The sequence below is a fragment of the Manis pentadactyla genome, chromosome 4 (genome assembly GCF_030020395.1).
Source record: "Manis pentadactyla isolate mManPen7 chromosome 4, mManPen7.hap1, whole genome shotgun sequence".
Taxonomy (NCBI): domain Eukaryota; kingdom Metazoa; phylum Chordata; class Mammalia; order Pholidota; family Manidae; genus Manis; species Manis pentadactyla.
In genome coordinates this window covers 176129791-176142544 of record NC_080022.1, presented here as the reverse complement: position 1 = coordinate 176142544, position 12754 = coordinate 176129791, and the positions used below count along the sequence as shown (strand labels likewise).

The 12754-nt window shown below is 47.2% G+C and overlaps 1 protein-coding gene across 7 annotated transcripts in view; it reads left to right on the top strand.

Annotated features, from left to right (window-relative positions):
• The first annotated feature begins 4715 nt into the window (after window positions 1–4715).
• The window catches only part of TEX2 (testis expressed 2), a 92986-nt gene continuing 84947 nt past the window's right edge, over window positions 4716–12754 (top strand). For 5 of the 7 annotated variants that reach the window (XR_008997419.1, XR_005027632.2, XR_005027629.2 and 2 more), the window contains exon 1: window positions 4716–4862. The gene's annotated coding sequence lies outside the window, so the exon portion shown is untranslated. The remainder of the gene's footprint in view (window positions 4863–12754) is intronic. The other 2 variants (XM_057501621.1, XM_057501620.1) reach the window with 1 other exon arrangement.

Genomic DNA, 12754 nt, shown 5'->3' with positions numbered 1-12754 from the left:
ATCAGGGTGCATAAGTCACCGTCCCAAGATTAAAAAAAAAATCCCTTATGTTTCAATGAATGTGTATGTCATTAAATGGCCAGCTGAGCCTTCTCACTTCTGCTGTGTTAGGGGTACTGTGTTCTAGTGGGGACCAGAGATGTGGGGCTGGGGCCAGCGCTTGGCTGCACAGTGACCCTGCTTCCCTGGAGTTAGAATTGTACTCCAGTGTGATTAGAGGTAAGCTGGTGATTGAGTTTCCTGTGCTGGAGTGGAGCAGAGGACCTAGTGGTTGGAAGGCAGCAAGGATGGCTGTTGATGTCAAGGTTGTAGGGAAAGCAAGGTCATGACTGCTGGAAGGGTATTCATTCTCTGTGGGAAGCCTGGGAGGGCCCTGGGAGGCCAGACACAGGGTAAGCAGAGAAAGGGGGGAAATGTCGGTCTCTCTCCCTAGAAATTCCCCTCTGGCTCTGCTCCACACAGATTAGAAGCCACCATGCCCCCAGTGGCCCTCAGAATGACACAGAGCTTTGAGACATTTATATTTAATGACCGTGGGTCTCACATGCTAACTAGCAAGTAAATAATGGATGGTACCTCGCCATTTGCTGCTCCACAGTGGCCGGGAATTATTCACGGGAGCATCAACCCCCTGGCTGGGCATCTCTAAAGCCCCTGAAGACTTCCCTCAGGTAGCCTTTCCCGCAGATGCTCGTATCTGGATGAGGGTGGGAGTCCTTCTGATTATTAACAGGTTTTCATTTTAGAAGGACAACCAGATGAGAATGATATTCTCCCCACCCCTCAGCGTCTTGGAGAGTCACCTGGTGGTGGGCAGGGTGAACAGAAAGTGCTGGAGGGTACAGTCTCCACTCCTTCTCCACGACGACCTGGGGCAGGGGAAAACGCAGTTGAGGGTCTTTGGAAACTCCAGTTCTGTGGTCACACCTCCCGTCGTCATCGCTCAGAATTGTTCTGTGCAGACCTTGTCTCCCCCACCCACTCCAACTGGGCCCAGTCTGGTTCTCTCACCTCTCCCGCCACCCCATTTCCTCCTGTCCATCCCTTCCACCTTGGGTTTCTTTCTCCATCTAACATAGAACCCACAGCCCTCTGTTGTCAGTAGCAAACTGTATTATCCCCTGTTCCTGACCCTGTAAATTCCTGGATGACTTCTTCACACCTGGGCCCAGCTGCCCAGCTCCAGATAACCATCTACCCAGCACCCCGGTCCCAGGGCCCTCTGCGATGCCTGGGCCCTCGTGGCGGCGCAGGACGCTCCTCAGCCCAGCAGCTCCCTCCTTCATTCCTCTCAGTGGCTTTTCCAGTCCTTCACTGTTTCTCTGCAAGCCCCTGTTATCACTGCCCACCCACTTTAAAAAAGATGACTTTCTCATTTTAGATCTAGAAAAATAGAAGCCAGCAGGCAGGAATTTCCTCAACTTCCTATGAATGTGTCTGCAGTCACATCCATTCTTACCTGGAAGAGCAGACCCTCTTCCTGCCCCAGGGCAACTCCCCCAAGCCCTGGGTCCCCAGGGACCCCGTCCCATCCGTCCTCTCCGGGCCAGCCTCTTCATTCTCTTTTCTTAGTTCTCAGCCCTCCTTCTGGGAGCCTCGGAATTTCCAGCCCCACCTACACTGCTTTTATCAGCGACCCCAATGACCTTCTAATTTCCAAATCCCAAGGTGTACTGTCATACCTCTTCTAAGTTGACCCTCCTGAGGCAGTGCCTGCTCCTTCCTTTCCAATCCCTTCTCCCTCGACTTTGGTGATGACACTCTTAGATGGGTTTTCCTCACCTTTCTGGTTTCTCTTCTTAATAGGCTTTATCTGGCAACCCCTAAAACATTATCGGGGTTCCCCAGGGGTTATAAGTGCCTATTCTGTGCCATTTAGCTACTGGGCTTACCTTTGTGGACGGTTGTAATGGTTTTTCAGCTTCATCTTTCTCTGCTAGATCTAGGGCCAGAAGTCCCCCTTTTTTATAAGTACCTTCATTTCTACCCACTCCCCCTGCAGTGATTTCTCATTCCCGGTGCAGCTTGCCACACAATGGATCCTTAACCTTTTTTTAGGTGTATGAGTGGATCAACTATTTTTTTCATTTACTTTATAACCGTTTCTCCCTCCAAAAGCGCAATGCAGTGTCAAAAAAATTGAATACAAACATCTTAAAAGCATTTTTTGGTTTAGCACTTCATGAGAAAATAGGGATTATCTTGAAATGTCATAATTCAGAGTAATTCAAGTCTCCTAGAGCCCATGTAGGCTTAGACTGAAGCCTGGGTTCAAACTCTGGGCTGATGATGGGGGTAAGGGGGACAGATGCCAGGCTAATAACTTGGGCTTGGATTTCTATAACTTCTACCCCTACTGTAGGTGGAAAATTTAGTTCCCTTTGTAATGCTGTACATATAGAGCAGCTATTCCAGGGAGGCAAAGTAAGGAATCTTGCTTGATACCAGAATTTCATATCACATCCCTGACCTCTGTCATAGGTCGCTGTCATGAGTCACAGATGCCAAGCTCTAAAATCACTCTTTTCATTTGCAAGTTCAAAGTACATGTATATTCATAGATATATTCTTTATTTGACCTGATTTTCTTGCCAGCCCAAGGAGGCAGGATTTATTATCCCATTTTATAGATGAGCAATCTGAGGCTCAAAGAGATTTAATTATATAACTTGTTCCAGGTCACACAGCTGGAAGTTAGAGCAATGGAATTTAAACTCTCAAGGTATTGCTCCTATATTATACTGTCTTTTAGTGAAGATTAGTGTATTTGCTTCTTTTCCTCTTGAAGTTACCCATTCTGTTTCTGGCAGCAAGAAAGGGCATTTTGGCAGGCACTGGAGCAAAGCAGTTTGGAGGAGCCTGGTCATTAGGGCCATGAATGCTGGCTCCTCTCCTAGCTAGTCTTGCAGTCTTGCACTCATCACCATCCTCTGTGAGCTTCAGTTTCTGCGTCTGTAAAATGGAGAAAATAACAATCCTACCTACCACTCAGGGTTAGTCTATGTTTTCGTTGAATATGTGTAAAGGCTTAGACATAGTATCTGACACAAAGTAACCTTTTAATAAGTAGAAAGTGTATTACTGGGTTATTATATGTTCACTTATTTTTCAAAGCATCCAACTTCCTCACTTTTTAAAAAGAAGGGCTCCTTCTAAGAGTTCATGCTGGTTCTTATTGGCCTCTAGTTTGAGGTCAGGTTGATAATGTATTAACTAATCTAACATTTATGTACGGCTTGTCATGGGCAAAGAGATGTATTACCAGCTTCCAAGGCCCCTTACAGTGGTGCAGCTTTGGGGCCCATCTCCACCCCTTCTCCCGAGAAGGAAGTCTTAAGATGCAACCAAGAAGAGCCTTGGGCTGTTCCTCCACTGATAACTGCCCTTGTCGCACATTTCCAGATATCCAAGACTGGAGCCCTTCTTTGCTAAGACTGGTTTTCCTTTTCCGTTGGAAGGCCAAGGAGAGGTAAATGGTGATCCCAGGCAGTGATGTCTGCAGCCCAGAGCCTTAACCCTGACCAGGCTGATCAGGGCGTGCAGAGCAGTCCTGGCAAACGCAAACACAGCACCCATCATATATCACAGCAAAACACAGGTTGTCCTATGGTGGCCATTCACTCCTCCCTGAAGGGGCTAGGTGTTAGGAGGCTGACCTTGAAGGTGAGGGCAGCAGCTTCTGGGTCAGATGTGTGTCTGGAACACCAAGGTGGGGAGAGGAAAGTGGCTAGTAGGGTGGGCAGGGTTTGAATGGCATTGGAATGAAGCCCCAGAAGGGCAAGGCACCCTCCTGGAGGTTATGACTGGGCCTGGTGATAGCAATGAGAAAGGGTGTGTTTGCCATGAGGACATTTAAGCATTGTCTCAGGAGTCAGAGGGCAAGACTGGCTTGTGCTCCATTCAGTCCATCACCCTTCAAGTTCAGTTCTTAGCGTGACCCACTCAGAGACCGAATCGGAGTTTCTCAGTAGGTAACCTCCAGCCCTACTAGCAAGTCTGCCACCCATATTACTGATTTTGTGGATAAAAAACTGTTTAGCTTTATTTCTGGCGGTTGTATTTGAAGTTCATCATTATGATGCACTTGGAATATGTATATGAGTGGGGCTCTTGTACACTTAAATCTTGTACATCTTGGGGGAAGGATGTTGAAAAATGCGTATATCCACCCCACACCCAACTCCGTCCCATTTCAGACACAGAGAACTGGAGGCTCTGGGTGGGACCTAGAGATCTGCATGTTAAGATCCTCCAGGATGAGGTTGAGAATATGCCTTTTTCGGGGATTGGACCGGGATAGAGGTGTCTGACGGCCCTCTAAAACCCAAATTTGAGTGAATTTGCCCAGCAGGAGACCCCTGATTCCCGGAGCCTCAGTTTCTCCCTCTGACAGAGGCAGGTTCTGTTTCCATTTGATGCTTGGCTGCAAGAAGAGAAAATTACTAAGTGCAAAGAATAGGGGAAAGCGCCGCAGCGGGTTGTGAGAGAAAAGAAGCTCTTACCCCTCCCACCCCGTACTCTCCTAGTAACCCTGCTGTCACCCCTTTCCAACGCCCCTTCTTGGGGCAGTGGCCCCTTTAACAGACCAGACCAATCGCCAGCCCATTTCCGGGGCCGCTCCTAGGCGCGCGGGTAGGGCCTGGATTGGCTGGGTCTGGCTCGCCGCCTGCTCCGCCCCCGCCGCCTATGGTTGGCAGCGGCGGCCGCGAGCGCGGGGCGGGTCCGCCGGTGGGGCGGGGCTGCCGGTGCCCAGGGGGGGGCGGGCGGCAGGACGGCGGCCGGAGCTGAGCCCGAGTCGGAGCCGCGGCGGTCGCGGATCACCGGCGCGGGCGCAGTGCCATGAGGCAGCCCGCGGATCCCGGGTGAGCGTGCCGGGGCCAGGAGGGGCGGTGGAGGAGTCGCCGACGGAAAAGGCCCGGGCTCGGGGCGGTCCGACCCGTGGGGTTCAGGGTGCGCCCGGGGGCCCGCGGCCGTTGGCGCGGTGGGGCGCAGGGCCGGGCCCCCTGCGGCTCCGCCGTCAGGGCCCGGGTGTTGCCGGGACCGCCCACCCGCGATGCCGCCAGGGCAGCCCTTCCTTCCTCTGGGGCTGTGTGGGGGCGACCGGAGGTGCCCTCGGCGCGTCGCCCCAGCCTGCCGTCCGCGGGCTCCCGGCTCGGGGTTCGGCCTCGGCGGGGGAGGACCGTCCACAGGCAAACTGAGGGAACACAGCTGTAGTTTTATGAATGGGGCCCCGTTTCCTGCCGCGCCCGTCGTGAAAGGCTTGCAAGTAGAGAACCGCGGTTACTTTTACGCGGATCTGTCAGAGGCCGGCTGCGCCTCGGGTTGTTTTTCTCCAACTCTTGGAGATCCCGGGTGACGGTGGGGTGGTTTGCATGCCTTAGACCTGAGGCGGCGGCGTGTCGAAAGTCGGGGATCCGAAGGTTAACAAGTGACATTGGGCCGAGGCCTAACGCCAGGTGCCCTGCCCGGGAGCGCTGTGTGACGGCGGAGGCTGTGGCCGCCGGCGAGCGCACTGATGAAGCGGTGGGACCGAGATAGGGAACCAACAGCCGACTTCAGTTGCACCACGCACGCTGCCCAGATCCCGTGTCTGACGCGGGAGTTGTTGCAGGGGAGTTTTCCCCTTTTGAAAATGGTTTTTGGGAAACTTATTCCCTCAGTGGGTTGATGGTTACTTAAACCATCCGTTGTTATGGATACAGGGCATCAAATGTAAGGGCAAAATCTATTTCCATCCTCGCTCTTTTCTCCAAAGCTGAGAAGTACTTTGTCACTACGTGTTACAGACACTGCACAGAGAGGACATGGTTTTTTTACAGTTGAAGGGAAAGCCTGGGCTCCTTGAAGGTAGGCTTGGTGCCATATTCATGTTTGAAGTCCCAGGACTTGACACCGTGGCCGCTCTGCACAAGAATTGAAAGGAACCAGTCTTGCGTGTTTTGATGATTCTCACCAAAGGATTTTAAAGTTCTTTCAGGAGCCAGATTTAAGCTGGAAGGGAAACAATGAGTGACTTTTATATGGAAATCAATAAGGAAAACATGGAGGGGCAAATGATCCTTGAACTCTGGGGTAGACAGTGTGTGAGGAGTCTAGGTTTGTGAGTCTAGAGCTTGGTGACACAGTGAAGCTTATCTCATAGGAAGTATGGAAGAGTGAAGCTGCCATTTCTATTAGCTGTTACCCAAGCTGTTCCAGTATTCTTTCTAATTCTCGCAAAAGTTGGTAGTTGGTCTAAACTTTCAGAAAACAAGTAGGCCTTCTGAGGTGATGGGGCTAGAGTGGGATTTTTGCCCTCTAGTTTCTCTCACTTGGGTATTTCTGGGAGTGTCCGTGACGGCTGCAATGGGAGTGTAAGAGGCTCTGGGTGAACTCAACTTGTGTGCACATTTATCTCCAGAGGAAAGTGCTGTGCCTGAGAGTAAGGAGATTAACAAACTGATTAAGATCAGAAGGTGGTAGTAATTGAGACAACTGCCAGGTAACCCAAGGGCTGGGATGGACGGGAGGGAAGTGTAGAAGTTTGGTTGGGCTGACTGCTGGACATGGGAGGTTCGAAAAGCAAGTGGAAACAGCATACACCACGTGTATGGCTTGTTTATTGAGATTGCGACTGCTTCTGAGAAGAAAGGAAAAATCAGGCTTTCAGGTAGAATAAATGTGTAAGATGTCTTGGAGTTGTGGTCCAAAACAGATTGCACATAGTAAAAAAAATATTCATTCAACTAAATGAATATTTTATTGAGAGTCAGCTGGGTGCCTGCCACAAACTGTGAGGCATTATGGGTCAATGGGGGGATAAAAACAGATCAAGAGTTTGTTTCTACATTCCATATGATTCGCCTTCCCTCCAAGTCTAAAGCTGGCATCTTCTGATTTTATGAAGCTCTTGAGGAAAGAAAGGGGAGAAGTGCACAGAACATTACTCAGCATGAGAAGAAAGCAGAGGAACAGGGAAATTCTTCCCACTGTAGATCAATTTTGGTGTCATACTGAATCTTCAAAGACTGGTTTTTCTGTTTTCAGGTTTAGTATAAACTACCAGCATTCTCATATCTACTGACCAGTATCTTTTGGCAGTATTAAGTTCCTGGTCTTTCTATTTTTCCTTTTCCTGTCCATTTATTCCGAAGTTTGGAAGTTCATTAAATAAACCCTGCCCCTGTCCTCCAGGTGCTTCCAGTTTATTTTCTTTGCCTGAGTATCCTTCAGGGTCTATTGCCTTCTGCTGATCCTTATTCTCACCTGATGATCCCCGCTGGGAATTGTTGGAGTCATAAGGAATGTTTGTTTTTTTATTCTTTCCCAAAGCAGAAGGCAGCAAATATAGGAAAGAGAGCATTTGTTGAATCCCAACCCTGCCATGTACTGCTGTCTCCCTTCATATATGTGTGTCTTCTCTCCAGTCCTCAAGCAGCCCTCTAGGGAGATTGATGGTGGCAACCTCCTTTTATAGAAGAGGAGACTCAGGTTCAGAGCAGTTCAGTAACTTACCCAGGGTGATAAGCTGGTTAGATGGTGGCATAACAATTTCAGTTGAGGATTTTCTGATTCAAAGTATGCTTTTTCCATTGTACCATGTTGTTTTTCCCAGAAAAACAGCAGTTTATTAGAGATAGTTTACACTGTGCCACCTTTGAACATATGAAAAGTCAGGTTCAGAGGTGTTCAGAGAATTGCCACAGTTACTGTGCTCATGGTAGAGTGAGAGTTAGCACCCCATGTCCTGCCTCTCTGCCCAGTGCATTTTTCAGTAATTCATGTGGCCATTGGGAAATTTGAGTTTATTGCAGTGAAAAGGTGACTAGTCTTACCAAGTCTGTATTCCAGTGCTGCCATTTTCCAGCTCTGTGACCTTGGGCAAATTATGTTTTCTCTTTGTGTACTTTAGTTTCTTTATCTGTAAAATGGGACAATATCCAACAATACTAAGACAATTCAATTTGTCTCATCTTAACATTTCTGAAAAAAAGCATCTTATCTATGGGGTCTTACAGCTTTAGGCAGTGGCTTCCCTGTTTTGTAGACGGTATAATGATGTATCTTACAGTCAGAGGGGTCTTAGATTAGATGAACTATTATAGTCATGAGGATTGCATGAAGAAACTCATGTGCCAGGCACATAGTAAGCCTCCAGTAACTGTTGATGCAGGTGAATGACAGAATGTACAAGTTAGCTGGTAGATGCTCTGCAAGAAAGCTAGGGAGCATCTTGTAAGATTTACCTCTCAGAGCCCAGGCAATAATCCGTGATCTGTGGGCCGGAGGAATGTTTTCGATTTGCCTTGAGCTCTGTCTGTCCTTTGGCTGACTCTTGTCCCCATGAGAAGCATTAGCTTAGGAGCTAATGAGCCATGGATAGACAGCTCCCTTTGTCCTGCCTATTCATTAAGACCTTTGTCAACTTTAAATCCCAAATTAAAGTAAGTATCATTATAAGAGATTGGAAATCTACGATGATGTGAGTACTTTTACATAGGAATTTTAAAGCATCTCAAGGTTATGTACAAGACTGTGATGCCCCTTCCCTAACTGCTTATAATGCTTAATTGCATTGCATGAAATGTCTGAGACACCATTAATCAGAGGGACACGAGGAAGCCATGAAAGTAGAGCAGCCCTCAAAGGGTACTGGGTGAGGTGGGGCACTGGAGGTGGGGCACTGGAGCTGGCTGCAAGGGGCCAGTTTCCCATCCTGGGGCTTCACCTGTCATCCTGTCAGCTGGGGGTTCTCCTGCTGTTGTGTGTGCACATGTCACCACTCTGGGACTCGAGGGTCTCTTTTCCAAAATGAGGACTTGATTTCTTAGTCTCTTCCCCCTACTCCCTCCAACACAGTGTCATGGATTATACAAATTTATGAACCTAAGGATCTGAGAAATTAAATGGTTGAAAGGAAGTGACTTCATGCAGGACCCCTGCAGTGTCCGTTGGAGGTTTCTGATGGGGCTCTCTGTAAAGCAGAGAAAAGTCAGTGTTAAAAGTAGCCGTCATGTATGGAGAATTGCTGTGTTCCAAGCATTGTTCCTGCATTTATTATCATGGGGCCCTTAGTACTAGATGCTGTTATCAGTCTTATTTTAAGATGAGGAAACTGAGTTCAGAGAAGTAAGTAACTTGTCCAAAGTCACTCAGCAAGCACAAGAGCTTATAGCTGAGACTAGAGCTTAGACTTATGTTGCTCCCCGGTATGAGCTCTGTGGTTGTTTCCCTGGACCCTTCCTCACCTTGGAATCCTCTCAAGCCATATGCTCTGGAAGTTTTCCCAGCTTAAAAAGTAAGATTCCCTGCTTTGGGGTCCCAAATCCCTAGTGTTTTAATGTACACTGATACCTGTTTAAATTCTAAGTTCTCATTTAGGACATCTGCTGTGTCTTGGGAGAACTTTGCTCAACCTAAAGAAAGACCCCTATTGGAGTTGCAGATGACTTAAGACCTTAAAGAAAGATTTTTCTTTGGTGAACAAAAGCTGTCAGCCAGGTCTCTGAGCAGAAGTGGGACTGTTGAAAGAATAATCTAACCATTCCATGTGGAAGCCTGTGCGATGGGAAACATGGGTGGGCTTTGGAACAACCAGGTAACCTTTGGGTTTGCCTGAAATACTGGTTCTAAGGGCTTTCCTCCAAGAAGGTCATTGGAACTAACAAATTGAGTGCCTCCCTAGCTTATCCTAACAGCTGAGAACAGCACAGGGCTAGAGGAGTACTTTTCAGTCATAAGTTTTTTTAGGATTTGAGATTTAGGCCCACCCCTTGGATTGCTACTGCAAATAACCTTTCAGAATCACATTTTGCATTTTATAAGACTTTCATTTCTCTTTTGTTACTTAAAGCTGACATAAGCTGACTTGTTCTCTTATTCACTTTTAAGTCCTTTCTTACATCTAGTGCTGTCTTTTAAGCAGAGTTTCTAAAGATGGTTATACTTATCATTTGGGACTTGAAGAATTAAAAATCTTCCCACTGAAAGGACTAACAGTGATTATTAGTTACTCAACAAATATTCGAGTATCTCCTTGGGCCACCCTTTGTGCTTGGTATTGGAAATCCAGTGCGGAGCGAAACAGATGTGGTCCCAGCATGTAGCACGTTATCTAGTCTAGACAATAGACATGTCAACAGATGTATGCAACATATATACTCAGTTGTGATAAGTGTGACACCTTCCTCTGAAGGAAAACAGGGCCCTGAGAAAGAAGGGAAGGAGCCAGCACCTGGGAATGTTAGAGCACTTCAAGAGAGACAGCAGCACACACAAAGTGCCGTGGGGAGGAGGGCAGGGGGAGACAGCCAAGGTGGGACAGGCAGGAGGGCGTGTCGCAGGGAGAGCAGCTTGGTAGAGAGGTGGGGAGGTGCAGAGCTGGGGCTCAGGAGTCAGGCCCTGCTTGAGAGGCTTTGGGAATTTCTTAACCTCTGGGGGCCTCAGTTTCCCACCTCCAAGTGGCTGTGAGGATTGAATGAGCTAATATCTGGAAAGGCCTGGGAGCAGTGCCTGGCACTTACAGGAAGGGGTGAGGGTGAGGGTCTGCTGACTCTCAGACAGTGGAGAACTTGCGCTGGAGGGGATGGGCTTCTGTTCTGGGTCACCACCTTCCATCATCCCAAGTCTAAAGTAACCACAGGGCTGAAGTGAAAGCTAAGATGGCTCATATGCATCTGCTGGAGGCATTCTAAGGCAGCGTGGTGTTGGACACTAACTGTTACCACCTGTACCTGGGGGAGCCTCTGCAGAGGGCACAGTGCTCAGCGTGAAGCAAGGGGACCAGTAACTTATACCACGTACCACTGCTCCTTTCAGCAGTTGTCTGCTTTAGGGTTTGAATTTGGAAGGTAGATGTTTAGCCTTTTTTTTTTTTTTTTTTTGGAGAAGAGGAGGCAGAGGCCAGTGGCCTTATTACCAGGTGATCAAACATGACGACTCAGGGCTTCTCTGTGCAGTGCCCGCCTGAACGCCATCTCCAGCAAGATTTGGTGTGGGCTGTCATCTGGAGAATCAGCCACACCTTGGCATCATCCAGGAGAGCTTCATTAAATGAGTCACTGGCTTTTGTTCTTTGGCCTGCTTGGGATGTTCAGTGAAACACTGGTAACCCAGCCGAATCAAGGTTTATAATTACAATACAGAGTATTTGTTAGAAGTGATCAAATTGGTGTATGATTGCCTTAGTCCCTTTAAAAAAAACTTTTATTCTGGAAATATTTTTAAAATCACAGAAGTAAAGAATAATATAATGAACCCTGTTATCTCTCACTCAGTTTCAGTAATTACTGATATTTTGCTAATCTTGTTCCAGGATGGTTTCCCATTTGAAGCATTATTAGTGGATTTTTGGTCACAGTAAAAATAAAAAATCACATGGTGATTATGGTCCTAGAGAAAACAAATTCCTGCATGCCACATAATTACAGGACTGGTTTTAGTAGTTGAAATTCAGAACTGTAACGAACGTTTCTTGGAAGCTCCTTATAGACTTACTTATGAAAAGTAACCATAAAAAATAGAGTACTTTAAGATGACCAGTTAATTATATATTTGCTAAGTATTGACACTATTGGGCAGTGTGTGGAGTGTATACAAAAAAGGTACACAGTCTCTGTCCACAGCAACTTTATAAAATTATGGTCCTATTGTAAAATCATGGTTCCGTTCTTCTTTGCAAGAAATCAGTTATTTTAAAACATTCATAATGAGATTTACACAAAGCCCAAACTGTGAAACTGACTAAAAAGCAATATTGTCAAAGTTGAAGTTACAGCATTTACTTCTAAAATCAAAGAGTACACAGTTAATATGCTGAAAGTCTGTTTATGTTAAACTTTCGTGTATTTTTTTAAAGGGGAAATTCAGATTGACCATGTAAACCTGTGGAACTCTGTGCAACAGACATCCCTAAAATGTTGGACACGTGCCCTCTCTGTGCTGTCAGCACGGTAGCCACTAGCCACAGGTGATATCAAACACTTGAAACACATCTAGTGCAACTGAGAAACTGAAGTTCTAATCGTATTTGATTTTAATTAATTTCATTTTGGTAGCCCCTTGGAGCCATGTTTAATGGTGTAGCTCCAGGGTTTATAAAAAACCTTCAGCCTTCATGAGAGGATAGAATCCTGCACAAACTAATTTTGGCAACAAACGAAAGAGCACGACTCAAATGTGGTTCCAAACTCAGTACATTTTAGAGAAAAGATGTTTGATGATGGAGAAGGAAGAACTGCCTGTTGGAGCTGAGAGCAAAGTTTTGGTGGTTCAGAGACCTGGTTCAAAGATTTGACTCCATGATGCACCCCCGCCCCGGTTGCAGGCTGGGGAGTGAGCCTCCCGAGAGGAAAGTGCTGGTGCCGCTGGCTGCCTGGGAGTGGCGCGAAGAGGCAGGGGAGTCTGTGAAGTGGTCCGTAGGAAGGTTTCCGGAGGTGGGACGACCCCAGCCTTGGGAGTTGTTTGCTGCCAGGATTTAGAGGCTCAAAGGAGACATGCTGAGCGCCTGGGCTGTCTTGGTCACTTCTTTATCCCCATCACACAGCCGATGCTCAATACATATGTTTCAGAAATGGATGACAGTTTTCAGGAATAGATTTAAGAACAAATAAAGAGAACAGCTTTAAATTTATCCAGAAATTCTGAAAAATAGGTGCCAAGGGAAGTGTGATACCAGTGAGCTGCAGAATGTGCACGGCAGTGTTGCCTGCCAGAGGTAATTTACATTTCTCCTCACAGCAAATGCGACCTGGCCCTTGTCTAGTTCTTACCAAGT